Genomic DNA, 26,540 nt, shown 5'->3' on the forward strand with positions numbered 1-26,540 from the left:
ATAGCATTTTTTGAAGTTAATTGAAAGGTTAAAGATAAAAATTATTGTTATAAGTGTCTTTATTTTTACAAAACTGTCTGTTAAGGGTTTAAGCGTATTTGCCTCTATTACTAAAGTAAATTTACCAGCTTCAGTCATGTTGGAATTACAGAGCCCACTATGACTAAAAATCTGGTGAAATGGTGTACTCACTAAGATACTGTGGACAGAGACAGCAGTAGCAGTTGGAATGAAATTATTTAACCATGGCTAAAGATTATTTGAAGAGCAGACTAGCTAATGTTGGAATATTATACAGCTATTCATATCGATATTCAAAGTATTTTTTATTTCATTTGAAGATCCTTTAAATATGTCAGCGTTTCTTAACCTAGCACTATTGACATTTTGGACTGGATAATTCTTTCTTGTGGGGGCTGTCCTGTGCATTGTAGACAGTGTAGCAGCATCCCTGGCCTCTCTTCGCAAGACGCCAATAGCACCCGCACAGGTTTAAGAGCCAAAAGTGTCTCCAGGTGTTGCCTGGATCTCTTGGAATGGTCCTCAACCAGATACAGTCTGCTCAGCATCCCCATCGGAAAATGGCTTTGTTGTTTACTCTTTGCTGCTTCTATGGGAGAAATTATAGGCCATAATAATATATGGAAATTCATAAGCATCTTAGGATATCGCTTAAGAATTTTCTATATAAAATACTGTTGCTGATCAATCTTTCATAATTTTTTATTACTTATTTCAAAATTAATTTCTATTTCAGTATTTACAGAGAAATTCCCCACATTGATGAAAATCGCTGTTACAGTACACTTTGAAAATAATTTTTTTTTTTTTTTTGCGGTACACGGGCCTTTCACTGTTGTGGCCTCTCCCGTTGCAGAGCACAGGCTCCGGACGCGCAGGCTCAGCAGCCATGGCTCACGGGCCTAGCGGCTCCACAACATGTGGGATCCTCCCGGACCGGGGCACGAACCCATGTCCCCTGCATCGGTAGGTGGACTCTCAACCACTGCGCCACCAGGGAAGCCCTGAAAATAATTTTTATAATCACATATTCTGCATATCACTCTTATAGTCCTTCTTTTCTAAATTTATGAATGAAATGTGGTTTACAAGTTACAGTTTTCCTGGTCCTAGATTAGGATTTGAATACAGAGCCAAAGGTTACAAGTATGTTGCTTCCTTTACTATTAACAGTGTCATCAACTCTGCAAAAGCAGAGCTACCAAAGAAAAATCGTGAAAACGAAAGTCATAGGAAAAATCTAAACATAATAGACTTGTGCTGGCCAGAAATTCAGAGTATAATTTCAGAATGTATTCAAATATATCATTGCTGAGAGCATTAATATTTTCAATAATGATATGTCCATTTTAGGAAAGAATTATTCTCACTCATAAAGAAAACCAAGCAATTTGGCTGTGGAAAATTTCCTTAACCTTTTGTCATGTCACATTTCTGAGTAATGTATTAGTTTTCTAGGGCTGCTACAACAAAGTACCACCAAGTGGATAGCTTAAAGAAAAGAAAATTATTGTGTCAACAGGGTTCTTCCTTCTGCAGTCTGTGAGGGAGAATCTGTTGCATGTCTCTCTCCTAGTCTGGTGTTTTATTGGCCTTCTTTGCGTTCCTTGGCTTGTAAATCATCACCCTAATCTCTGCTTTCATCTTCACCTGGCATTCTCCCTTTGTGCCTATCTCTGTGTCCAAATTTCCCATTTTTATAAGGATACAAGTCATACTGGATTAGAGCTCACCCTAATTACCTCATTTTAACTAGATTACCTCTGTAAAGACCCAATCTCCAAATAAGGTCACCATATCTTTTTTAGGGGGACACAACAATCTCTTTTATATATCTTGAGGAAAACTAGTATATGGCAAGGAATAATTTGAGGGATTGGATTAGAAAAGTAGGGGAAAAAACTAACAAAATAGCTGTCTTAATATAATTTGAGTTGTCACATGGGAGAAGGAATACTGATTTTTCTATCTTAACTGTGAAATGCAAGGCTAGAGCAATAGGTAGATGTTATAGGGAAGATAATTTAATTCAGTGTTAGGGAAAACTTTCTAACACCTGGAGTTGTTCAACATTGAGACTGACAGTCTCATGAGAGCAGTGTGTTCTCCATCACTGGAGGCATGAAAGCGAGAGTAGAAAGCTAGTTAAAGATCTTGATTATATTACTTGTATCCTTCCTATGGAGAATCGTAGATGAAGTACTGTGAAGCATTTTGTATTTAATAAAACTACTTAGATATTTAAATGAATACATTAACCTTGTATTACAACAATATCAAGAATAATTAATAAACAGCATTGTTTGGCATTTAATAAACAGCGTGATTATGTACAGCAATTATATGCTAAAGCTTCTACTAATGTGACACTTTTTCATTGTCAAAGTGTGATCAATCTTAATGGCTCCCCAAATTTGGAATGCGCTTTCACCAAAACTGTGAAGTTGATAAACTGACTTTATTCTATGAAGACACCATCACACTGATACCAAAACCAAAAATACCACCAAAAAAGAAAATTACAGGCCAATATCCTTGATGAATATAGATTCAGAAATCCTCAAGAAAATATTAGCAAACTGAATCTGATAACACTTAAAAAAAGAATATATACCATGACCAAGTGGGATTCATCCCAAGTTCACAAGGATGGTTCAACATATGCAAATAACATTAACAAAAGAAAAGTCAAAAACCACATGATCATCTCAATAGATGCAGAAAAAGCACTTGACAAAATTCAGCATCCATTCATGATAAAAACTCTTACCAAAGTGGGTATAAGAGAGAACATATCTCAACATAATAAAAGCCATTTATGACAAACCCACAGCTGGTATAATACTCAATGGTGAGAAGCTGAAAGCCTTCCCACTAAAATCTGGAACAAGACAAGGATGCCCGCTCTTGCCACTTCTATTCAACATAGTGTTGGAAGTCCTAGCCACAGCAGTCAGACTAGAAAAACAAACAAAAGGGATTTCCCGGGCTTCCCTGGTGGCGCAGTGGTTGGGAGTCCGCCTGCCGATGCAGGGGACACGGGTTCGTGTCCCGGTCTGGGAAGATCCCACATGCCGCGGAGCGGCTGGGCCCGTGAGCCATGGCCGCTGAGCCTGCGCGTCCAGAGCCTGTGCTCCGCAACGGGAGAGGCCACAACAGTGGGAGGCCCGCGTACCTCAAAAAAAAAAAAAAAGTGATTTCCCTGGTGGTCCAGTGGTTAAGGCGCCATGCTCCCAATGCAGTGGGCCCAGGTTCCATCCCTGGTCAGGGAACTAGATCCTGCATGCTGCAACTAAGACCCGGTGCAGCCAAATAATTTTTTTTTTTTAATTGGAAGGGAAGGGGTAAAATTGTCACTATATGCAGATGACATGATACTATATATAGAAAACCCTAAGGACTCCACACAAAAACTACTAAATCTAATAAATGAATTCAGCAAAGTAGTAGGATTCAAGATTAACATTCAGAAATTGGTTGCATTTTGTTGTACTAACAATGAAATGTCAGAAAGGGAATGTAAAAATTCAGTACCTTTTAAAATCACACCAAAAAAGTAAAATAAAATACCTAGGAATAAACCTGACCAAGTAGGTCAAAGACTTACACGCTAGAACTATAAAACATTAAAAATGGATCAACTGGGGCTTCCCTGGTGGCGCAATGGTTGAGAGTCCGCCTGCCGATGCACGGGACACGGGTTTGTGCCCCGGTCCGGGAGGATCCCACATGCCGCGGAGCGGCTGGGCCCATGAGCCGTGGCCGCTGAGCCTGTGTGTCCGGAGCCTGTGCTCCGCAGTGGGAGAGGCCACAGCAGTGAGAGGCCCGCGTACCGCAAAAAACAAACAAACAAAAAATGGATCAACTGATTTTTTTTCTTTAACATTTGAGAGTCCCTCAAGAACAATGAGCAGTAGATACCCATGAGTGCTGACTTAAAGAATATGGGAATAGAACAAACTTAGTGATACTTGCCTGATGGGTGTCACTACAGCCATGATCAGTTATTCACTGCTTTGTGCCTGTGTTTTCTATGGGAACACTGACCAATCTCACTATTGCTGAACAAACTTCCCAGTTGTTCATTTGATGTTTGTTTATTTGCATTATATTTTTTAATCATTAATTTTCATCAACCTTAGTTTCTATTTCTGATTTTCTGAAATATGGGGCCTTTCAGTTTTCACTTTGTAAACCTAGGCTAATTTTGCCAATATAAATGATAATGGCTTTAAGGTGTTTAATGGATCATGAATGTATAGGACAAAGTGTTCTCTAAAGATATACCTCTCGGTCCATATAAAAGAGACTTGCTAGTGTATAAATCTTAATCTAAAAATATTAAAGTGTTAAATAAAACTATATGAGAAACGTGGTCTGAAAGCTTTGTGTAAAGATATTGTGAAAGGATATCTGGTCTTCTCCTTGCGAAGTAAAAGTTTCAAATATGCAAGTTAGAAATAAACTTTTCCCCCCACAAAGTTTATGCATTGTTATTATGATTAAATATTTTTTAGGAACTTCTAAACTCTACATCATGTTTTATATGGTAAATAAATGTGATGCAAATACTACTTTATTTCAATCGGTCTTCTCTAAGTTTAAGAAATAAACTGTACTGTCCATGGGTAGGGGATTAAGAGATACAAACTATGTATAAAATAAGTAAGCTACAAGGATATATTGTACAACAGAGAATATAGCCAATATTTTATAATTGTGAATGTGGTATAACCTTTGAAAACCGTAAATCACTGTGTTGTACACCTGAATCTTATATAATATTATCCATCAACTATACCTCAAAAATAAATAAATAATTTTTAAAAAGAAATTAAATGTACTGTCTTCCAGTAACTCTGTACCCAATTACCTTAAATGTTTGCTGGTGACAAATTCTTATAGTGCTTTAACTAAAATAACTCACCTAAAAAGATGAGTTCAACATAGATGGTAAACCATTTTAAGAGTAATAGTTATAATAAAAAGAGACCTGGGTTACCTTGAATGACTGAGAAGTATAAAGGAAATGCTGAAAATCATATAACCTGTAACCTAAAAATGGCACTGCCTATCTAAATATGTGATAAGAGGAGGAACTGCACGAGGAAGGAAAGCGTTCAGTTTCTTCCTTTGAAGAATTCAGTTTTGGTCCCCCACTTCAAAGTATGTCATCACTGGCTCTTGTCCTCTCTTTTATGCTTTCCTCACCTTTTTGTCTAGTTTTACTCTTTTTCCCTTCACTCTCAGTAAAGGTGAGGAGAGAATGGAATGGTCTCTGTCATGTGCAGAAATACAGTAATTTAAAAGGGTATAAATATAATCTATAGTCTCCACACCAACAGAGAAAAAAAGAGGCTAAAGGGATATAAAAGACCAAAATAAAGGGGACAAGGTGCGGGAGACATATGGACAAAAAAAGATAGTAGAAATGGGTTCAAAAATATCAATAGAGACAATAAATGTAAACAGATTACATTTTTCTGTTAAAAGACAGACTGTAACACTGGGAAAAAACCTATAAAGTTATAAAATGTGATTGAAAGATAAAAGAAGTTCTAAATAAATGGATAGCTCATAATAATGGATCAATATTAGTTGATGATTATCAATTCTTCCCAAATAGATCTATGAATTCTCTGAAATTCCAACAGGATTTTTTGGTTTTGTTTCATGAAACCTGATAGACTATCTGTAGTTCATAGGAAAGAACAAAAGCTCAGGAATCAATAAGATAGCAGCAAAGAACAGGGAAGGAAAACTTGTCCTGTTATATATCAAGATTAATTATAATGTTGTAGTGATTGAGACAGTGTAGTACTGTATTGGTGCAGTGCTTGACAGTAGACTTAAGGAAACACAATCAAGAATCCAGAAACTAAATGAGGCCTATAAGGAAATCTGATATGACAGAAGTAGTATTCAAAATCAGTGAGCAAGGATGGATAATTAAATAGTGTTGTGACAACTTGGTTATCTCTCAGAAAAAAGAATGAGACTACAGCCTTACTTCACAGCAAGCTCAAAAATAAATTATCAGTGGATTACCTGCCCAAATGTGAAAACTGTAACATTTATAATATAACAATATAGGTACTGCTGTTATCCCAACTTTGCCAATGAGAAATGCAAGGGTTAAAGATATGAATAACTTGCCCAAGGTGGTAACATACTAAGTGGCAGAGCTAAGTGGCAGCTTGGTTCTAGAACCAGACCTTAATGTGCTCTACCACCTCCCTGTGTTATAATTTACACCTGTTATTTTATTAATTTTAAATCAGCATTTTGGGGATATAATTTACATATAATAATTTCAGTGAGTTTTGTCAAATAGTACACTCATGTATCACCACCCCTATCAAGTTTCACTTTACATTCTCAACAAGTGGTAACTGATTTTCACTACATTGGCAATAAATTTGTCTGCCAATCTATGTGAAAAAGAAATATCTAATTATATTAAATATCCTTTTCAGGATATAGAATTTTTAAAACTCCATTTAGAAACTCATACTGCTATTTTCTCAATTCCTCAATAGCTCGAGGGCAGGGAAGGAAGGTATGATAGAAGAAGCCAGTACTAGAATTGTGGCCCAATGAGGGCAAAAATTGCACAGTTCCGTAACATATGTAACTTAAAGTATGATAGTCAGAAGGTGTAAGAATTCTTTAAAATCAATAAGAAAATAGACAGTCTAAAAGAAGAATGTACAAATGAACCAGTGGCAACTAGACATGGAAAAAGATGCACGAAACTCATTAGTTTTCAGGAAAATGTAAATTAAGACCACATTGAAATTCCATTTCACACCTTCTAGCTTGCAAAAATTAAGAAGTCTGAAAATACCAAGTGTTGGCAAGGATGGGTAGAACAACAGGATCCTTTTTTGCAATGCCAGTCAGAGAGTAAGATGCTGTAGCTGCTTTGGAAAACAATTTGGCCCTAACTCATAGTGTTAATCATTCACGTAACCTATAACCCAAGCAATTCCACAACTAGGTAGAATTTGGCACGTGTACCAGGAGACATTTGCAAGGATATTTATAGGAAAGTCTTAAAGCAAAAATCTACCAAGAATACTAACATACATGGACAAGAGAATGGGTGAATAAATGCCGGTCTGTTTACATAATGGAATATTACACAGCAGTAAAACTGAATGAGATACCACTTACAAGCATCAGTGTGGATGACTATTAGGACAATCAAAGTATGTTTTTTGAAAAAAAAAAACAGCCTGATATGATTGCATTTAGTGTAATACCATTTTAAAGGCTCCAGCATAGGTAAAACTAAACAATACATAATTTAGAGATGTATACATATATGGAACATATTTTTCAAAAAAGAACAATAAACATGAATTTTAGGATAGGGGTTAACTCAGAGAGCACCCTGACAGAGGAAGGGGTGCTGGGACAATGGTGTTGGTGGTGTTCTACTTTGAAGTTGGATGACTGATTCACTTCATTATGCTCCCCGACTTAGAAGTGTATGTCAGATATTTTCTTTATAGCAACTACTACATTTTAAAAATGCTTAGAGGAATTCCCTGGTGGTCCAGTGGTTAGGACTCCGCAATTTCACTGCCGAGGGCGCAGGTTCAGTCCCTGGTCAGGGCAAGACGTGTGGCACAGCCAAAAAAAAAAAGAAAATGCTTAACACATATAGTGAGTCAGGACCAAGGTATCTACAGTAACTGAAGGGACAAGCTTAAGACAACACAGAGCAGATACCAACAGAAAGGAGATATCGCCCCTGTCCCAGCCCATATGCTTCTTGCTGGTGTAGAGGCCAGTTTAAGTGCTAAGCCAGGCCCCAGATGGAGGGAGGGAAGGAACTGCACCTGTCATGAAGGATATGTGAACAGAAGGCCAGAACCTCTGTGAAACCGCCAGGCAGGCTGTTTCTAGTCCCTTTTTTTTTTCCCCTCAAAGCTGGTATGAGTCCAGTGAAGATGTCAACTTTCTTATTTATCCAAAGGATTTTCAAGGTTCTAGATGGCCACATAGATGGCCACTTAAGAGCCTTCTCTTTTTTTCCCACTTACTTTAAGATAACAGTATTTTCCTTGTCTGTCCATTTGGTATATGGGATATTGCTATTAAAAAGTAATTCAGTGTCAAAAAAACTGTATAAATCAATGTGCCTTCACATAGCTACTTCTAGATTAAGACAGACCTAAGAGATAGTGTTGATGTTGAAATGTAGAATAATTTCTTAACAACCACTGCTTTGTGTTCTTGATGATGTTGCTTGTCCATTTTGATCATTTACAAAAAAATGTTGCTGTCAAAATATGTTACATTGCTTGAAATTCCCTAATAGCTACACAAGAATAATTTAGCTTTTAGGTTATGTGTTTTAGAGCAATTCCCCACTATTAAAAAGGAGATGACATTAGTTCTAGAATCTGGGGTGGGTTTGAACCTATCAATGGAAGAAAACACCTAATATTAACATTTTATACTAATGTGTTGCTCTGATTCCTTATGCACCCTGAGCATCACTTATAGAAGGGGAGGGAAACGGAAAATATTAAATTTAGTTGTGTGTTTTCTGTGTGGTCAGTGTTGCTATGGGGGTGATCTGGCTGAGACATCTGTCACCCACTGATGGCCAGGATTTATTTGGCCTGCTAGGCGGTCCCCTTGCTCCCTGGTCATTCCACATGCTGTGCTCACTTGGTCATTACAGGAGGACATTCAAAGCCTCGCAGCACCTCAGGAACATGATTATGAGACATTTGCTAGTAGATGTGCAGATTATGTCTGTGGAGATTTCTAGCTTGAGAATGCAAAGTAAATAAGTTTACTATATTTAACTTTAAAAGTTATCCATATTCCTGTACTACCCCAGCAGTCACCCAGAAACATCAATAAGATTGCCAGCTAGTCTAACACTTTTTTTTTTTAAACGTGAAGAATGTTAGCCTATTTGATTGAGGAATCTTGGAGGATTTCGTAAGAATGGCTTAAGAAGAGGAAATTAGAAAATGAATCATCAGTCAGCTCCTACAAGAGAAGGAGTACTGCCCAAAGCCCATGCATATACTAGTGGGATAAAGGAAGTGGGTTATTATGGAACGTTTCTTATTAAAGATGACTGGAAAACAACAAGGTCCGACTGTACAGCACAGGAAACTATTCAGTATCCTGTGATAAGCCATAATGGACGAGAATATGAAAAAGAATTATATATGTGTATATTGAATCACTTTGCTGTACAGTAGAAATCAACACAACATTGTATATCAACTAAGCTTCAATAAAATAATTTTTTTAAAAAAGATGTTTGGAAACTCATCAGATAAAATGGGACTTCTAATATAAACAAGAAAAGGTTTAGAAGCTGAGATAAACAAAAAAATTTTTAAAAACAAAAGCATCTTAGCCTACAAATGGGCTCTGAAATCAGTGACCATTTATTCCTTTTACTCCTAGCCAGATTCTTGTTTCATTATTGTTTTGTCAGAGTCTTACGTTTTGCTAGCATTTAATCCCTCAAACTAATCATAAAACTTGTCAATAAAGGGACAAAATTTCCTAACATTCACCCTTTAAAAAGGAGTTTTGTATGGTGGGGTACTTTAAAATTACAGTTTTGAACCAGAAAAGCAGTTCTATCGCTTTACGGTTGTTGAAAACTGATGCCATCATTTAATTTGAGAAATGTGATTGATAGTGATAACTTTCACCTCTTAAAAATCTAAAAATTATTTTCACTATAACTGAACACATGATAAATTGAGTATTTTCATGGAGATGACTTAGATGCTTCATTTAAAATAAGAGCTTACCAAGCCCTATACTATGTTTAAAAGCTTTTAAAACACCTTTCCCAGAGCCCATTCCCAAAGATTCTAACTTAATGGATCTGGGCTGGGGCTGGACATCCTTATTTTTTAAAGCTACCTGAGTGATTGCAGTGTGCAACCAGGTTTGAAAACCATTACAGTAGAGGTTATGAGATGGAAAACCACGTGGTGATTTTTTTGAGAAATAGTGTCAGGAAGCTATCACAGAATTGAGATGCTAAATATTGTTACCATTTTAAAACAAGGAAACAAAAATTGTACAATATCCTTAGTTTGGTTTTCAGTGATTTGATGATTTTTAAGGCAGTTTGATTACCTAGAAAATGTCCGAAGCTAAGCAATAAGCAACATTAGTGGCCTATAAAGAAGTAATCTTTCTAGACAAACTTGGTCTTTTCAGATTGAATTACAGAAGTATTAGAGGAAAGGAATGTAGTGGAAGGAATATCTGGATTTTATTACAGCATTCTCTATTGTGCTTCATGAAATTCACTTGGAAATGCATTTCATATTTCCAGCTAGTATGTGAACAAAGTCTAGCAAACAGCAGAATATCACATTTGTCAGGTTGGCCGAGTAGCACATTTGCAGCAGTACACATCTATGCTGCCTTAAAAAGATCATTTGTAAAATTTGTCAGTATGAGGCTTTATGTTTATTTTTAAACATAGACTCATCAAAATCATTCCATGCCTTTTAAACGTTTCCACAGCGTTAATATTGTATATGAGAATGTGTTATATGTCTTAGTTTAAAAAAATAGGTAATGAGAATCTGGTGGGGGTGGGGAGATGGGAGGAAGCATCAGGGCAGATTTAATTTTTCATAGGAGAAAGACAGGTGCTATTTAGGGTTGAAACGCTAGCCCTTCATAATCCTTAAAGGATTAGTGTAGACCCTGACATTTGTAACGTTTAAGATTATATTTATTCCTTCAGTTTTACTTATTGTCTGTTAAATTTAAGCAAAATGTAATTTAGAATTTTTATTTTAAATCCCATATGTTTTAATATTCCACTTGTATATACTTTTTCTGTCACTCTTCTTTCTCTACTAATAGTACAGAAAGATGTTTGGATTATCAGATGTTATCACTGATTATTTCTGGTCAGTAGAACTGGGGGGTGAGTCTTAGATTTCTACTTTGTTCTTTTTGGTAATGTTTCTATAATAAATATAAATCATTTCTACTAAAAGTTATTTCTTTTTTAATTGAAATAACATTGATTTAGAACATTTTCTGTTTCATGTGTACAACATTATATTTCTACTTCTGTCTACACTACAGCATGCTCACGACCAAAAATTTAGTTTCCATTAGTCACCATACAGTTGATGCCCTTTACCCATTTCGCCCTCCCCTCCCTTCCCCTCTGGTAACCACTACACTGTGCTCTATATCTACATGTCTGTTTTTTATTTCATTTGTTCATTTATTTTGGTTTTTTGCTTTTCATATTCGACATGAGGGAAATCATACGGTATTTGTCATATTTCACTTAGCATAATAATGCCTTCAAGGTCCATCCGTGTTGTCACATATGGCAAGATTTGATCTTTTTTTTATGGCTCATGAACATTTATTCTGTATCTTGGCTATTGTAAATGATGCTGTCCACCAACTCATGGACCTTAAGTAAGGTCACTTTAACAGTTTGACCCCCGAGTCTAATAGATTACTAACCCTAACTCATCTAACTTAGGTTATGACCTCAGCTCCTCACTTCCATCTCTCTGGGCGCATTCAAGGGTACAGGATGCTACATATACAGGCAGAGTCACTACCTGCAGCCCTGCAGTCCTCTTGCTGTGACTGTTCCTTGTGCTGTTGATCCCGCCTTCCTCTGTGCTTCATTATGCCCACCAGTGTCCCCCAAGACATGCGTCAGGCAGTACTAATTCTCCTCTGACTTCCAAGTCTGTGCTCGCTGCCACTAAGGCCACCTGCAGTTCCTTGCTGCTTTCAGTTATCTGTTGCTGCGTAACAAACCACCCCCAAAACTTAGTGGCTTTAAAAAATAAAAACCATTTTATTATATCTCTCAATTCTGTTCTACATGAAAAAGAACATGAGCTTTCCTTAATCTTTCTAATGTTATGATCATATAGCAAGCTTCTTTTGTTTGGAATAATTTTTAAAGCTGTTTCATGCATTAGAAGGTTTTTGGTGCATTGCAGTTTTTTTCCAGTGCTAGTAGACCTAAAGTCTTAAATGTAACGATGGAAAAACAAATTTGCAGGTGTCATCTTTAAGTATTTAACTGACCATTTTTTCCTTGTATGCAAATCCTACCTTTTTTTTCTTCTCTCTCTCTTTTTCTCATAAACTGACTCAAGTTCTAGGATGATTTGGTTAAGTTGCCTTTATTTGGTCAATAAGAAAGTAAAACTTACTCTAAGTTAAAAGAATAGGTCATTTGTCAGTTTTTAGGTGATCATTATTCCTACTAGTAAAAGTAGCTAACTTTCAGCTTACTGAAAAGCTTGTCTTGATTGTTAAAGAATAAACCTCTCAGGAAACAATCTTACTTATCAGGTTTAAACATTTGGGTGAAGAAGAGAATATATTTTCTAGAAGTGACTTTTTCTGAGTGACAAATGTGGGCACACAATTTGTTATGATACTATTTCTAGCAAACAATATTTGGAGGAGTTTCATTTTGTGAGTCTTGTTTCTGTGTAACTGATATGTGTATATATGTTTTTAAAACATGCTGAAATTTCTCCAACTTTTCTTTTGTGTCTCTTCCCTGAGGAAAGCTTTATGGTATTTAAAGTATAGTTCAGTGTGTTGCTCTGGAAACTAAAAAAATACGGAAAAAACATAAAAGGTAAATCTTTGACCACCAACCAATAACAAAAACATTCCATGAAAAGAAAATAATGAAGCAAATACATTTTAAGTAAGTTGAGAGCAGATGCTCTCCACAAAATTGGAATGAGTCAGACATGAGGAAAACAACCACAAATCCAAGTTAATATAACATTGGGAAATATGGTCATTTTTGTATGTATGTTGACATTGAGACTTCTGCTACTGAAGGAACTTAGACTTCTGTTACTGCTTTCTTTTTGTTGTTGTTGTTACTGCTTTTTTTACTTTATGACGTTTTTGACTTTATGATTTAATAAATTATGATTAAAACATATCTTTGTGCATCAAATGGAGAATTTTAAATTGCTGACACATATGTTTAACTAAGTGATGATTACATTTAACCCACTGAAAGAAAATGCTAGGCTGTCATAACTTTCTAATCCTAAATGGCCATTGCAGTTTTTTAAGGCCATGAAAGAAAATTATAGAACCGTTAGGTTGAATATTTAGTACTTTATCAATTTAAGTTTCTTTAGTACTTTGTCACTTTTTCATTTTCTGGCCTCAGCTTAGGCTATATTCATATATTAGATTGTGCCTATAAGTGATTCAGTCCTGCCTTGCTATGTACACTAAAGGACTTTATTTTTTATTTTGTTCTTTCTGTCAATATATATTGAGCACCTACTATGTTTCAGAGAGTGTTCTAGACCTTGGGGAGGTGGAGCTAAACTTGGTACAGTTTTTGTCCTAACTGAACAGCCAACATACAGACAGCAGATGGAAAGTCAGTGAACATAAAATTGTTGGACAATCGTAGTAGCTAATATTTATGGACTGTGTACCATGTGCCTAGCATTGTTATATGGCTCAACTCATTTAATGCTCACAACAAGGTAGTCCCTATTACCGTTGCATTACAGAAAAGCACACCGGCGCAGGAAGGTTAATGACTCGCCCAATGTCACACTGCTAGTAGTGTCACATCAAGTATGTTTAAGATGCTGTGAGAACAGAGGGGAGGGGTTCCTCACCTACAGAGGAGGCAAGGAAATCTAAGAGAAAAATGGCCTTCAGAGGCCTCAATCAGAGAGGAAAAATATGCCACCACACAGAAACAAAATAACTTGACTCTCAGGAAAAAGCAAGGAGTTCAATATCACTGGAGCAGAGATGCAAAAGCATAGACTAGAGAGGTCAGAAGAGTTAGATCAATTAGGTCTTGCATAGCCTGATGAGTTGTTTCCTTATTGAGAAAGCAAGGAGAAACAGCTGAAAGCTTTTAAGTACAGTTTACCCTTGAACAACATGGGTTTGAGTTGCGTGGGTCCACTTACAAATGGATTTTTTTCAACAGTAAATAATACAGCACTGTGTGATGCAGGGCTGGTTGAATCCGGGGATATGGGAACAGCCGGTATGGAGGAACCGGTGGGCGACCAAGTTATAGGAGGGACTTTTGATCGCATGGAGAGTCCACACTGCAACCCCTCCCTGCATTGTTCAAGGATCAACGATATGACTAGAGGGCCCGAGGACAGTGAGGAGGACAGATAGTCCCCAGGAAAAATAAGAAGGGTCGGAATTAAGGCTGAGGTAAGTGTCAGGGCTGTGGGGACAGACATGTCGGCATGAGAGAGGTCTGGGGGGGATTTGGAGGAAACTCGGTGACTGGATGTGAGGAGGAGGAAGAAATTTCATACAATCAGAGTAAATTTCAAAAGTAACATTTGGTGAAACTGCTATAAGGGAAACAATACCTTTTATTGGCGGGGGGCGGGCGGTGTCCTGCGAGGCTTGCAGAATCCTGGTTCCCCGACTGCGTCCCCCAGCAGCGAAAGCGTGGCGCCTAACCATGGGACCCAGGGAATTCCCCTCTACTTTCTTAAGATTCGGAGGAAACGTCCCAATTCTTGCACATGTATGCACTGTGGTTTAGTTAAATGCCACTAAAACAAAGACCATTTGATTTACCTAGTCCTTTCTCCACACGTTAAAAATTACAAATTAGAAAGAAAAGAACTATGAGATGGATGGCCAGCAGAAGAGGCTGGCGTCTGCCACTCTGTGGCCGTTATCATGTGAGATTAATCTTAAGGGCTGTCTTATATTTAACAAACACAAGGAAGACAGTTGGCCATGTGAAAATAACAAAACTTTGCATTTTAAATTGATCAGTTATTATGGGTCATACTTACTGTGTTTCTGTTAAAAGGTAAAGCATTTTGTTTACGATAGCATTTCGTTTAGAGTGTTCATCTAGTCTCAGGGGTGACTTGCAGTTTTAAATATGGTGATCAGGGAAGGCCTCAGGGAGAAGTTGACATTTGAGCAAAGACTTGAAGGAGGTGAAGGCATTAGCCATGCAGAGACTGGGGAAGAGCTTCCCAGGAGGGGAGTTGACCAAGTACAAGCCCTAAGGCGGGGCCCTGCCCAGCACCGGGAGGTCAGGATGGCTGGGACAGAGCAATAGTGTGGCCAGTTGTGTAGGCCATTGTTAACAACATTGGAATTTACTCTTGAATGAGATGAGTTTTGACCAGAGGAGCAACATTATCAGATTTGATTTTATCTTATCTTTTATTTGTTTGTTTATTTATTTTTGACTGCATTGGGTCTTTGTTGCTGCGTGTGGGCTTTCTCTAGTTGCAGCGAGCAGGGGCTACTCTTGGTTGTGGTGCGCAGGCTTCTCATTGCAGTGGCTTCTCTTGTTGCAGAGCATGGGCTCTAGGCACGCGGGCTTCAGTAGTTGCAGCTCGCAGACTCAGTAGTTGTGGCTCACGGGCTCTGAAACATAGGCTCAGTAGTTGTGGCGCACAGGCTTAATTGCTCTGCGGCATGTGGGATCTTCCCAGACCAGGGCTCGAACCCGTGTCCCCTACATTAACCACTGCGTCACCGGGAAGACCCAGATTTTTATTTTAAAAGATCTCTCTACCATGGAGAATCAACTAAAGGGGCAAGGATGGAAGCTTATTAAAATAGTCGGCTATTTTAATAAACCAGTGAGGGATGGGTGGTGACTTGGACCAGATTGGTAATAGTCATCAGATTCTGGATTTATTTTAATGATTGTTAAATGCAGAGGATTGTTTGACAGATTGTGGATATCCAAAGTGATGAAACTGGATGAGTTTACCTGGGGAGTAAGTATATATAGAGAAAAGAAGAAAGTCGACAGGTTATTTCTAAAATGTACATGAAAATGCAAAGGACTAAGAATAACCAAGACAATCTTCAAACAGAAGAGCAAAGAATAGAAGAACCAAGTGGGATGACACATTTGATCAGATATTAATAGTAGGATGAGTTAATCAGATAAAGACTTATTATAAAGGTACAGCAATTAAGACAATGTGCTATTGGAGAAAGGATAGACAAATAGGCCAGTGAACGAGCTTAGGGTCTAGAAAGAGTCCCATACATCTATTATGGATACTTGTTTTATGACAAAAGGTAGTACTGCAGAACAGTGAGGAAAGGTTGTTATCTACAATAGTGGTTCCATGTCAACTGGATATCCATATATCCATACAATCATGGCCCTCAACTTGGCCCCTAACTCAAAAATATCAATTCCAGTCTGATTACAGAGAAAAAGTTAATGCAGGTTTCTAGAAGGTAATATAGAAAAATATCTTTATGACTTTGAAATAAGGAAAACCAATCTTAAACAGGGCACAAAAAGCATTAGTCATAAAGGAGACGTCTAATAATGATAAATTGAAACAGACTAAAATACTTCTCTTCATCAAAAGACATCATTAAGAGAGTGAAAAAAGGCAGAGTGGGAGAAAACATTTATAACATATGAAAGTGAAAATTGGCTCATATTCAGAATGTACAAAGAAAAATGGACAAGGGACCTTATACCAAAGAGAGGGAGACACATGCAAATAGCCAAGAAACTTAGGAAAAGGTGCTTTCACTTCTCTTTCTGGAGTGGTGGCAACATTATGTGATGCTGAACCACATTTCTGCCCCCTTTGTTTATCTTTGTGAAAAGAACTAGAGCTTCCTGGATCTTTATTTGTACTAGTTGTGCACTAGTAAATCTTTAGGATTGAATAGGAATTGAGATTATTCAAATTTATTCTAAAATTTGAATGGCTATATGTTTAAGAAAAATATAAACAAATTCCTGAACATGAGATTACTGCTTTGAGAAAAGCTCTCCTACCATAAACATAAGTAATATTAGGCACACTCATACATAACCTCTTTATTAAGAAATAGATGATTCTGCCTTGCTGCTAAAAGTTGTGGGTGTAGGACTTCCCTCATGGCGCAGAGGTTGAGAATCTGCCTGCCAATGCAGGGGACACGGGTTCGAGCCCTGGTCCGGGAAGATCCCACATACCACAGAGCAGCTAAGTCCATGAGCCCCCACTACTGAAGCCGCATGCCCTAGAGCCTGTGCTCCGCAGCAAGAGAAGCCACTGCAATGAGAAGCCCGTGCACCACAACGAAGAGGAGCCCTCGCTCGCCACAACTAGAGAAAGCCCACGCACAGCAACGAAAACCCGATGCCGCCAAAAATAAATTAATTAATTAACAATAAAAAAAAAAACTTGTGGGTATAGAGGGTGTAGTCAGAAAAATGCCAACAGGGACACTAACATATCTTGAAAGAAATATGATTACTGGGGAAGAAAATGCACACAAAATTCTTATTTTCTATTAATGTTTCAAATTTTATTATTATTTTTTTTAAAGATGTAACCTAAAGGTAGAAGCTATCCTGAGTGGCAGTTATTGGTTGTCATAAGAGGAAGGTTCTCATCAGATGGCACTGGGATCCAAGGTAACCAGCATGTGTTTAGCAGGGACTGGAAGTGATAAGGATAGAAAAGCATCTGTGTTTAGAATGCTCCAGTGAGCAATCAGCAGTCTCCTGAGATGACCCTTTCCTGTTGCTAGGCACTCATTTCTGTTTCTAGAGTGGGTGGCAACATTATGTAATGCTGAACCACATTTCCATCCTCTTTATATATCTTTGGGGGAAGAATTAGAGCTTCCTAGTGTTTTATTTTATACTATTAAATTTTTAGGATTGAATAGAAATTGACATTGTTCAAATTTGGCCTGAAACTTGAATGGCTCTACACTTCAAGGAAAAAAAAATCTACCTCTGAACTTAAGATTACAATTTTAAGAAAAGATCTTTTACCATAAGCATCAAATAATGTTAGGAACTCTCATGTATAAGCAGTAGTTTAGGTGACTGATTTACATAATTCACATCAGATATAGGCAACTCCCATATCTCAACTTAGGTCATCTGGCCCCAGAAGTGCCTCGTAAGAGACTGATTTCCTTTCTTCTTATAGACTGCTCTGATTGTCCTCTTTAGAACAAAGCCTCTGAAAATTTAGAGAGCAATTTAGAGTGTCATTTTCAGTGGTCTGGTGGACAAAAATATAACTGTTATGGGCCCTCCCATTGAGAACAAGAAAAATGCTAGATAAAATATTTATTTAATAACATTTTAAAATATACCATTGATGAAAGCTATTTAGACCATGCATATTCTTATAAATAAAATACTGGATGACAACATGATCAATCAAAAACTTTATAACCATTCAAGATTATGTAAAGAAAATACTATCATTATATGTAATGGCTGGGGATTGGAAATGTTCGAAGGTGATCTCCTCTAAGAATCAAAATAAATGCCTTCTAGGTTATTTTTTTTAAATATACCACTGAACTGACTAGGAAGTACAGTTTGCTCAGAGGCCAAAAGCCTAGCAAGGTAAAGCGAGCACTAAGGTTAGCTTTCACTTACAGGCATTTCCTGAAACCTAATGACCTCAAGTTTTTGGTTTTCCTGTTTTCATGAGGCATGATGAGACAGGAAACAACACCAAGGGTCTATCCAATATAGGCAGTCTAGTAGCATAAAGCTAGAAACCAGAGAACCAAAGAACTAGGTCTCATTCATTCTGTAGAAGGAAAAACAGAGAGAAAGGGAGAAATAGAACAGGTAGGACAAATACAAATAAGATGTTACATTTAAACCTAAATGTATCAGAATAGCAATAAACATAAATGGACTGACAATTCTAGTTAAAGACAGATTTTAGACAGCATAACAAAATAAATCTCGTTACATATTTTCAAGAGGATGTATTTAAGCAAAAACGTACTGAACTACAAGAAGAAATGGATGAATCCATAGTTATGGTAGGAATTTAGCATAAAATATTTTCAATATTTTTGTCTTTAGTTCCTACTGTTTATCTTTTACTCTTTTCACTAGGAGTATGTTAGCTAATCCAGTTGTTAGATGTTCCAGTTTTCTACATAATTGCAGCCTTTTATATAAATGAAACTTAACCTTTTGAGAAACAAAGAATTTAACGAAAATACTTCTAAAATGGGTTTCATTCTTTCCTACCTTCTTTGTAGAAGTATTTCACTGCTTTTTATTGAACAATGTTAACACTACAGAAAATTTAAGAGTATAATGAACACTATTTACCCTTCACCTAGAAGCACCTGTTGTTAACAATTTGTCACAGTTGATTTCTCTCTCTCTCTCTCTCTGTATACACATATGCACATACTGCAATAACAACAGCTTTTTTTTACCCTTGACTTTCCTGAACCTTTTAAAAGTAAGTTGCTTCACCAAATGGTACTAAACAATTAGATATCCTTGTGCAAAAATAAAAAAAGCTAAACGAAGACTACAAATGACCTTAAAATGGATCAAAGACCAAAATACAAAACTCCTAAAAAAAATATATGTGTGTATATATATATATATATATATGAGAAACTTTAGATGACCTTGGATTTGGTGATGAATTTTTAGGTACAATGCCAAAAGCATGGTCCATGAAAGAAAAAAAAATTCATAAATTGGACTAAAAATCTGCTCTGTGAAGAATGCTGTTAAAAGAATGAAAAGACAACTCACAGACTAAGAGAAAAATATATGCGAGGAACTCTTAAAACTCAACAATAACAACCCAAATAAATGGGCAGAAGAACTGAACAGATACCACCCCAGGAGAATATATAGATGGCAGATGCACATATGGAAAGATGCACTACATCCCACATGTCATTATTAGGAAATGCAAATTAAAACAATGAGATACCACTACGCACCTATTGGTACCTTTAAATATCTAAAATCAAAACCTGACTATCATTTGCTGGAGAGGATACAAAACAGCAAGAACTGCTGATGGGAATGCAAAATGGTACAGCCACTTTGGAAGGCAGTTTGACTTTTGCAAATCTGAACATAGTCTTACCATAAGATCTAGCAATTGTGCTTCTATATATTTATGCCACTGAATTGAAAACTGAAGTCCACACAAAAACCTACATGCAAATGTTCATAGAACGTTCGTATCAGACCAAGTGCTGGAAGCAACCAAGATGTCCTTTACTAGGGTAAACAAACTGGTACATCCGTACAAACACTGTACAGTGATTAAAAGGAATGAGCTATCAGGCCACACAAAGACATGGATGAAACTTAAATGCATATTACTAAATGAAAGAGGCAAGTCTGAAAAACGAAATACTACATAATTCCATTTGTATGACATTCTGAAAAAGGCAAAACTATAGAGATTTTTAAACAGCAGTGGTTGCGAGGGGTTGGAGGTGTTAGGTAAATCGCAAGGGTTTTTTATAGGGCAGTATCTGTATGATTCTATAATGGTGGATATATGACATTATGCACTTGTCAAAACCCATACAATTTTACAGCACCAAGAGGGAAATTTTTTATTTATTTATTTTTGGCTGCATTGGGTCTTCATTGCGGTGTGCAGGCTTCTCATTGCAGTGGCTTCTCTTGTTGCAGAGCACGGGCTTTAGGTGCGTGGGATTCAGTAGTTGTGGCACACGGCCTCAGTAGTCGTGGCACACAGGCTTTGTTGCTCCGTGGCATGTGGGATCTTCCCGGACCAGGGCTCGAACCCCTGTCCCCTGCATTGGCAGGCGGATTCTTAACCACTGCCCCACCAGGGAACCCCAAGATGAATCTTAATATATGCAAATTTTTAAAAAGCATTTACGAGGTTGAGGGTTACAGGATGGGATGCAGAACGTGACAGCACAATCTAACTATATTACAAACATATTAAACAATCTTGTTGAAGGGAGTATAGGGAAAAGGGGGCCTATTTAAGTAACTTTGGGAATTACTGGGAGCTGTATGACTGAAGCAAAAAAGAACTGTATATAGCTCTGTACTCTACTTGATAAAGTTGTATCCCATGAAGGTATGGGTTAACAGTTCTGAAATCACTATACATGTATACTAGAATCGAACAACTAAGTAAATGTTTCTCACTGTTGGAATGGCAGTTACCCATAAGCAAGGAGAGGAAGCTAAATGATCCATGTGGAAAAGAAGAAAGACGAGGGAGGGAGGCATTGCAAGAAGCACACACTCCAAGACAAGTAGAAGTACAAGAGGCATATTGAGGAAACCATGTTGGAACAGATGGTTTATATAAGGCAGTGGTTTTCAAATTATACTCTGATGAGCCCCCACATAGGCTGGTTGGCAAGAGGGCGAAGAGACCTTGAAGTCTTTAAGCAAGGTAGTACAGCAGGTGTATTAGGAAGACTGACCTGACAGTGGAGCCAGAGGCTCTGTTGGGAAACTGTTCAGTAAATCGATTGAGATGGCATGAACCTAAATGTGTCATCAGCCACTGGTTTGAAAATAAAAGAGGAGGATGAACGTGTGGATGCTCACCAAGGAAAAGCCAGCAGGACTGGGTTACAGATGGATGCATGTTGTAGCAGGGGGAGGAGGCGTCAAAGATCAATACAGTGATAGAGATGGGTAAAGGGATTGGAAGGTATAGAACTCACAATTATAAGTAAGTCATAGGATGTAATACACAGCATGGTGACATAGTTATATAACACTGTGCTGCATATTTGAAAACTGTTAAGAGAGTAGGTCTTAAAAGTAAAGGGCTTCCCTGTTGGCGCAGTGGTTGAGAGTCCGCCTGCCGATGCAGGGGACGTGGGTTCGTGCCCTGGCCCAGGAAGATCCCACATGCCGCGGAGCGGCTGGGCCCGTGAGCCATGGCCGCTGAGCCTGCGCGTCCGGAGCCTGTGCTCTGCAATGGGAGAGGCCACAACAGTGAGAGGTCCGCGTACAAAAAAAAAAAAAAAAAAAAGTAGGTCTTAAAAGTTATCACAGAAAATTTTTCTAACTATGTATGGTGACAGATGTTAACTAAGACTTACTGTGGTGATCATTTTGCAGTATATACAAATATCAAATCATGTTGTATCAATACATTTGAAACTAATACAATGTTATATGTCATTTATACATCAATTAAAAATAGAAATAAAGGGGAAGAATTAAGCATTTTTTTTAAAACAAAAGAAAAGAAATACTAACTTGCTGCCACACATGGACAGACCAAGTGAGCTGAACCACTTCAGACTGGCAACATAACAGGACTTCTTCATGGCAACTTAGTGCAAAATGTCCTGTAAGGTCTTCAGTTTTACAAAAGATAATCATCATAATTATAATTTATGAACAAAACAGGCATTTTTAAAGCATTAAAAAAAGAATCTCATATTGAATTTAAATCCAGCGGTACTAGATTATATTGGAATATGGAAAATAATAATGTTGATTGTGTCCAAATTCTCAAGGGAAATAAAAAGTAGATTGAAATGACTAACTTGAATATGTAAACTATAACTGTGGTGGCTAACTTTAGTATTATACCTTAAATTGGCAGTGAGGATGAACACATAGCAGACCTGAGAGTTGTATTCTTGTTTATACCTCAGTTCCTAAGGTTAATTGCTTTCTTAGAAATCACTAAGCTGGAAAGCCTCTGTGCCTTGAGGGGTACATGTGTTAACTTGAAAAGCCCTAGGTTCTGTGGCACAGCTAAAAATCTCATATCCAGAGTTTGGGTATTGGCTTCTGGTGAAATAGCATTCACAGGGTAGTATCGTTAAGGCAGCGAGTTAATGATGTGGCTTTCAGTTGGTGAGGATAAAATCCCCAGCAGGAGAAGACTTGGTATTCCTCTGACCTGATGACATGAGGCCCAAACCCAGGGTTCAGCTTTGTAAAAGATAAGAAAGTCACCAGGGATTTACAGCCCATCCCTCCCTCAAATAAAACAGACTATAAATGCATTAAAAATATAGAGAGAGGGACTCCCCTGGTGGTGCAGTGGTTAGGAATCCGCCTGCCAATGCAGGGGACACGGGTTCAAGCCCTGGTCCGGGAGGATCCCATGTGCCGTGGAGCAACTAAGCCCATGCGCCACAACTACTGAGCCTGCGCTCTAGAGCCTGTCAGCCACAACTACTGAGCCCACGTGCCACAACTACTGAAGCCCACGCACCTAGAGCCTGTGCTCTGCAACAAGAGAAGCCACTGCAATGAGAGGCCCGTGCACCACAACGAAGAGTAGCCCTGCTCTCCACAACTAGAGAAAGCCTGCGCGCAGCAACGAAGACCCAATGCAGCCAAAAATAAATACATAAATAAATAAATTTTTAAAAAAAGATAAAATCTTTACAAAAGATAGAGATACAAATATTTACTTGCTCTCAGCATAAGAAAGGTTTATCTAATATAAGTGCAAACATTTAATATCAAGGTGTACAAATATACAACATATTCATATTAGCAGAATTCATAAACAAAATTGCTATTAGTTAATATACAAAATAGACCAAAAAAAGGCCTGGAATCAACAATACTCCAATAGTAATGAGCACACCTAACACCTATATCTTGGTTTCAAATACATTCTCCAGTAAAAGATACCAGTGCTCCTTGGGGAAATAGCTGACTTTAGGAATGGGACAAGAAGTATACAGTATGAGCCTGGTCCATCTTTTAGTGCCACAATATAACAAAGTGCTCGAAAAACATACAAATAAAAACAATGATGGGGTTATATCAAAGGGACCCAAGAGCCAACTGAAAGAGATCCCAATGACCAAATCTAGAAAAATTTGAGCAACAAAATAAAGTACTATTGTGTTAGAACCCAAAATGTATAATATCCATGAGTCCATAATGATATAATGGTTTAATAAATCAATGAATGGAAGAGAAGAGAAAAATCTCCCATGCAGAAGAATTGCAAGTAATTTATGTAAATACTCTGCCCTCATGGAGGTGGAGCATATAACTTGCCACTCCTTAAGCAGAGGCTATATATAGTCACTTCCTTCCAAGAGGTGTGGTATGGGAAGCAGGACAGTGTTTTGGTGGGGACTGTTTAGTAACTTTGCCTGATAACTACTACTACAGCCAAGTGATCAAAGTTAACATCATCAGTGATAAGTTATCAGTGATAAGGGTATGTCGTATGTACCCTTGATATGTCATGAAAATGATACATCGTCTTTGTGATGTTCCTCCCAAAAACCCTTACCCTAATCTAACCCTGACAAAAACATAAGACAAATACAAATTGAGGGACATTATAAAAAATACTTGACCAGTAATCTTCAAAACTATCAAGTCATCAGAAATAAAGTTTGAGAAACTTTTTGAGGAGCTTGGGGAAACATGGTGATTAAATGTCATGTCACAAATGAAGTGGAATCCCAGATGGTATCCTAGAATAGATACATGTAAAAACTAAGCAAATCTGAATAAAATAGGGACTTTAATTAATTCTAATGTATTGTTAATGGTTCATTAATGGTGCAAACGTACCATAGTATTGTAAGATTTTTTTTTTTTGCGGTACGTGGGCCTCTCACTGTTGCAGCCTCTCCCGTTGCGGAACACAGGCTCCGGACGCGCAGGCTCAGCGGCCATGGCCCACGGGCCCAGTCGCTCCGCGGCATGTGGGATCCTCCCGGACCGGGGCACGAACCCGTGTCCCCTGCATCGGCAGGAGGACTCTCAACCACTGCGCCACCAGGGAAGCCCTGTATCTGTTTTTTTATGGAGCAAAAAGCCACAGCTTCAGAATTGGTGGATTCTGTATCACTTCTCAGGAGTGGGAGTAAGATCATCCAGAACTGCGTTTCTGCAGCAATGAGTGATGTTTCCTAAGAGCCCAAGGGCTTGCTAGTGCCAAACAGTCAGCGTGCTGGTTCCCTGCTGTAATTACTGATGTCAGAATTAAATTAGGTGGTGGTATAGTTCTTGTGGCACATGTTTGCTTTCTTTTTCTGTTAATGAGTTGCCCAAGACAGCATAAAGTTCCCTCCTCTCTGGTTTTCTTGTACAAAGAAACTACTTAGACATTCTCTGATCAGCTGACCACCTCAAGACAACAGAGAATATCTTTAAATGCTTTTACAATGCTTAATTTTTATGTTCTGGTTGTTATTTTTGTAATTTCTGTTATTGATTATTTGCTCTACAAAATAAGAAGACCAAACCTCATTAATCAAAGAGTAACATGCAGAGTGCCTATGAAAAGAGGGAGCGTTCTCAACAGTAAAGAGGAAGATTATTCTAGCTCTAGGGAGTGGCATGAGGAAAAATTACTTAGTTGGAGATAATAGAAGTATTAGAAAGATGTGAACAAATGAAATGAAGAAAGTGGTTTAAGAAATATGAAAATAGACTGCTTTGATTTCCAGATTATCACAAATTTAGTTATAATTAAAAGCAATGGGGTGGGGGGGACTTCCCTGGTGGCGAAGTGGATAAGTCTCCGCACTCCCAATGTGGGGGCCCAGGTTTTATCCGTGGTCAGGGAACTAGATCCCGCACGAATGCCGCAACTAAGAGTTCATATGCCACAACTAAGGAGCCCGCAAGCTGTAACTAAGGAGCCTACCTGCTGCAACTAACACCCAGTGCAACCAAATAAATAAATAAATAAACAAAGCAATGGGGAGTTCAGTGTTGTATCCTTAGAGCTAGAATATACAGTGCCTGGCACAAAGTATGCCATCAGTGACATCTGTTTCTGTATATTGGAGAGAAATTAACAGATTATTTGAAAGCAAAATATTAAATTCACTTTAGATTGGTTGGAGCCCAATAGAGTTGTTATGCTCATTTGTGAGCGGACTACAGAGGATCGTAGTATGGACTGCACAGTAAATATGAATGCCCAGTGGGAGGACTTGGCAGAAATTTTAGATCTGAGTTCAATTCAGGGAATTTCACTTCGAGATCAGGCTAGAACCCATATTTATGGCTTTTCTTACTCATCTCCTACTTGTTTGTATGGAGGCATGAACTTTAAGAGAGGAAGTTTTCTCAACATATTCAGAAGTGGTTTGTATGTGATTTTTCTTCACCAACAGCTTTTTTAAACTTTAGATTACAACTGAACTCTCCTTATCTTTAATGTCGATGGGGCTAAAGCTGAGTTTGGGTTTTAACAGATCCTGTGCTTAAGGGGCTAAATAAAGAAAACAGTTCCTCTGAATTAAGAGTTGTTCAGGAGTCAGGGGTTGGTCAGATGATATGAGTAATTCTTAATCACGCCAAGTATAGCCACCTAACCAGTTTGATAGGAATGGAGAGCATGTGAATGTTGATTAAACATGTCAATACTCCTCTATGTAGACTTTGTACACAATCAAAAAATGGGTCTCATATTTCTCCAAAGAAGGCATACAGATGCCCAACAGCACATGAAAAGATGCTCAACATCGCTATTAGAGAAGTGCAAATCAGAACTACAGTGAGGTATTACCTCACACTGGTCAGAATGGCCATCATTAAAATGTCTACAAATAATAAATGCTGGAGAGAGTGTGGAGAAAAGGGAACCCTCCTACACTGTGGGTGGGAATGTAAATTGGTGCAGTCACTATGGAGAACAGTGTGGAGTTTCCTTAGAAAACTAAAAATAGAATTACCATATGATCCAGCAGTCTTACTCCTGGGCATATATCCAGACAAACCTATAATTCAAAAAGATACA

At 37.9% G+C, this 26,540-nt stretch overlaps 1 protein-coding gene across 6 annotated transcripts in view; it reads left to right on the forward strand.

Annotated features, from left to right (window-relative positions):
- The window catches only part of REEP3 (receptor accessory protein 3), a 99,264-nt gene that overhangs the window by 6,946 nt on the left and 65,778 nt on the right, over positions 1-26,540 (forward strand). Inside the window, exons 1-2 of one of the 6 annotated variants that reach the window (XM_022560603.3) lie at positions 13,519-14,253; positions 17,374-17,461. The exons of 4 other annotated variants lie outside the window; for them this stretch is intronic. The gene's annotated coding sequence lies outside the window, so the exon portion shown is untranslated. Of the gene's footprint in view, positions 1-13,518; positions 14,254-17,373; positions 17,462-26,540 lie in introns of those variants that run through there. One more of the 6 variants, XM_089897551.1, reaches the window with a different exon arrangement.

This window comes from Delphinapterus leucas, chromosome 16, assembly GCF_059928025.1.
Source record: "Delphinapterus leucas isolate spDelLeu-1000000601 "Yukka" chromosome 16, BTC_Dleu_Yukka2, whole genome shotgun sequence".
In the NCBI taxonomy this organism is placed as follows: Eukaryota; Metazoa; Chordata; class Mammalia; order Artiodactyla; family Monodontidae; genus Delphinapterus; species Delphinapterus leucas.